Source organism: Theobroma umbraticum, unplaced genomic scaffold, assembly GCF_002168275.2.
Source record: "Theobroma umbraticum cultivar Fairchild unplaced genomic scaffold, ASM216827v3 scaffold_228.0, whole genome shotgun sequence".
In the NCBI taxonomy this organism is placed as follows: domain Eukaryota; kingdom Viridiplantae; phylum Streptophyta; class Magnoliopsida; order Malvales; family Malvaceae; genus Theobroma; species Theobroma umbraticum.
This window is the reverse complement of record NW_018397274.1, coordinates 1,744,663-1,747,934: the sequence shown is the minus strand read 5'-3', so window position 1 is coordinate 1,747,934 and position 3,272 is coordinate 1,744,663. Positions and strand designations below refer to the sequence as shown.

General features: G+C 40.1%; 1 protein-coding gene and 1 pseudogene across 5 annotated transcripts in view; one reads left to right on the top strand and one right to left on the bottom strand.

The window, feature by feature from the left end:
• The window catches only part of TPL (Transducin family protein / WD-40 repeat family protein), a 19,434-nt gene that overhangs the window by 8,177 nt on the left and 7,985 nt on the right, over positions 1-3,272 (top strand). The window lies entirely within an intron of this gene.
• Positions 1,849-3,267, bottom strand: LOC110427370 (topless-related protein 1 pseudogene; annotated as a pseudogene). Its single transcript, XR_002446251.2, has 3 exons — positions 3,205-3,267; positions 2,959-3,125; positions 1,849-2,472 (listed from the first exon to the last, which is right to left on the bottom strand). The product of XR_002446251.2 is annotated as a topless-related protein 1 pseudogene (transcript).

Here is a 3,272-nt window from a genome sequence, read left to right as displayed (position 1 = left end):
TTAGGGCCAACCTTATACTCCGTTTTACAACCATTATAAGCTGCCTTTTCTACTCCATCTTACTTTTTGCCTATTTTAGTGAAATAATTCCAAACATTTGAAGTTTCTTTTTTACCCTCTTACTCAATTGTTCAGACTCGGATACATGGGATGGGAGGGATTTCATCTTTATTCAAAATGTTCACATCATCATCCAAATTATACAATTTTCAACTGATTGATCCATCATCGTCACTTCAAATAATATAAACATAATTTATTAAAAATTTACCACCAACAAACAAACAACAATATTTATTGATTATTGCACAAAACTTGAGTTCTACATCAAGCATGATTTCAGGCAACAACAATAACAAAATTCAGAACTCTTGCACAAAACATCTTAATTCAATGAAATAACTGTTAGTCTGTTACAAATGTCGATATATTCTTTACCATAAAACTTCCATATGTCCAGCAAGTCAGCAACACACCACAAAAGTTGAAACAACTAAGAAAAAAAAGAAAAGCAGATCGGAGTTTACCTGGGCTGCCGGAGGAAGCAGATCAAAAGAGGTGGGTCGGGTAGGCAGTTGATGGGGATTGGGGAGTGCCTGAGGCCTGGAGTGGTGATCGACTGCTATCTGCGACAAACCAGAACGGAGTGAAGGTGCGGGTACCGAGGTGCGGCGGTGCTATCTGCGGCAAACCAGAACGAAAAAGGTGTTGGTGCAGCGGTGAAATTTGCGGTAAAACAAAATGGAGAAAGTGCGAGTGCAATCTGCGGGTGTGGTGGTGCGATCTACGGTAAACTAGAACGGAGAAGGTGCGGCTGCGGTGGTGCGATCTGAGGCGAAACAGATCGGAGAAGGTGCAGGACCTGCAGCTGCGACAAATTGATTTACGATGTCGATGGGTGATGGCGACGATGGGGAGTGCTGATCTGCTAATCGGGATGGTCGGATGTCAGATGGGGAGTGGGAAAGAACGCCGGTCCGACGACGACTCACCGTGAAAGAACGAAGAAAGCCAGAAAGAAGAAGGAGAGTTGGGGAGTCGGGACTTAGGGAGTTGGGTAACCGAGTAGAACTTAGGAATTAGTTTAATTTTTTTTGACCCGCCGGGCTAGCCCGCACCAACCGGGTCAGCCCTCAAGCCTAAACGGGCTAACCCGTTTAAACTCGATTTTAATATGAATTTAAATTTTTTAAACCCTACCCGTCCCATATTTTTAAAAAAATGAACTGATCCGATGGACCAGGCCCATTTTAACAGGTTTAGTCCCAACTCACAGATTTTTCTGTTTTATATTATATATATATTTTACTTTACTTATATTTAGCTCGTGACCGGAGTTTCATGATCGTATGCAGTCATGGCATGCTACAACACTTGTTCTGCAGTGATACCGTCTCTCTTGTTCATGTACTACAACTGAGTCTGAAATGAAGCATCCCAAAAACAAACTGGCAAAGGACTATGTTGTCGAATCCTTGGACAATAAAAGGTCATCAGCCCAAGTAGATGACAACAAAGAGAGAACACTGGTTTGTGAAAATTGTAAATGTGATACATAAAAAGAACGTTGCCATTTATGGAAAAGGGAAGGGGATGGGGGAGAATATGGAAGACAACCAACTACAACAGGAGAGAAAATCATTCCTTCTAAGAATTTCTTCACCCTCCAACAGGGCATAAGAAAACACCTGAAACTATCAAATACTACCATAACATATACCTTAGATTGTATCTGACAAAATATGTTAAATCTACATCTTTGCATATTGTTCTCAGATCACATATCTTGATTGTCAAGCTGCAAAATTTTACAAGGAAAAAGATTGGATAAGTAACGAGAGAGCAGCAAGAAAGCAACTGCCAAATTAAATTTTATATTAACCTTCTAGGAGGTGGGAGGTTAAACTTAGTACAATTCCCAAATTCATAATTGTTAGACAAAATGAATTACAATACAACTTCAAAGAGATTTGTAACGGTCATTATCAATTGGGCGCTGTTACCTTTTAGTTAAGCAACCAGACAAACCAAAAGGGTTTTGTCCTGCTTCTTCAATAAGCACCACCAACTGTTACAATGACCCAAATTCAGTTCTAATTCGGAAATGGTGAACAACCCAGGTGTTGGATCAACTAGTTTGGGATGTCTCTCTTTCATCAATACTGTTCTTAACAAATTAGATACTGGAAAAGCATACCTAAATTAGGGGTGGACATGCAAGCCAAGCATATAAAAGAACTTGTGCTCGGGCAGCCATTTCATCATCTCTGGGCTTGTTCTGGTCCCGGAGCTCCAACTGAAGGTGTTGCTGCCACACTGCTGGCTGACCCATTTTCAACCGGTGGAGGCACGCCCCATTTGTTTTCAGATTCAAGTGGCTCAAAGACATGAACCCCGCCATCTGAGAGTCCCAATGCAAATTCATTTGGCTCTGATGGATGTGCAGCAATTACAAGTGGGTGAACATTGGAACTGCGACATAGAGGAAAACACCATTTTTAAATAAGAACGATTATCACAAATGAGCAGTGTAGATAGCATTCTAAATTCAAATGAGAACTCGTAAAACTGAGAGGCAAATAAAAGTTGCACATGAATTACAGTTGGGATTGACTTATTATTTGCCACTTGCAAACAAAATACCTCATATAGCCTAGTCTAATAACACAAGCTTGAAACACTAAACTGCATTGATGATACTAGAGAGAGAGAAAGAGAACAAAAAAAGCTAAAGGCAATCCAAGTCTAGACTAGAGTTTGTAAGGCAAAATGTAATCATACTCCTCTTCCAACAGTATTAAGTTTTTTGTAATTTAAAACCACAAAATGCAATCCAGTGCATCAAAGTGTGCGTGTCATTGAATACTTTGTACCCAAAATTTGTGCTTGAATCAAGCTTTAAGACCATCTAACCATACCAAACCCAAATGCCTGAGTCAAGCAGAGGAGGGCAAATACCTGACACTAGCAGGAAGATAAGCAGAAGGATTTATACGACAACGTAGTCTGAGGTTCGCAGCACTAAATACACAGACAGTTGCATCTAGAAAGCTGGCATATACCAGTTGGCTATCACATGAGAATGTTGCATGAGTTATTGGGGCAGAAGAATCACGTGGGACCCACTAAAACAAAGAAGAAAAATTAGAACATCAAAGCAACATGATATCATTTCACAACAATCAAACAACAATATACAGCTACCTGCTTCACACATTCTAGCTTTGTTGTTTCATATATTGCAAGCTGAGTCTCATGTACAACAAGAAAAT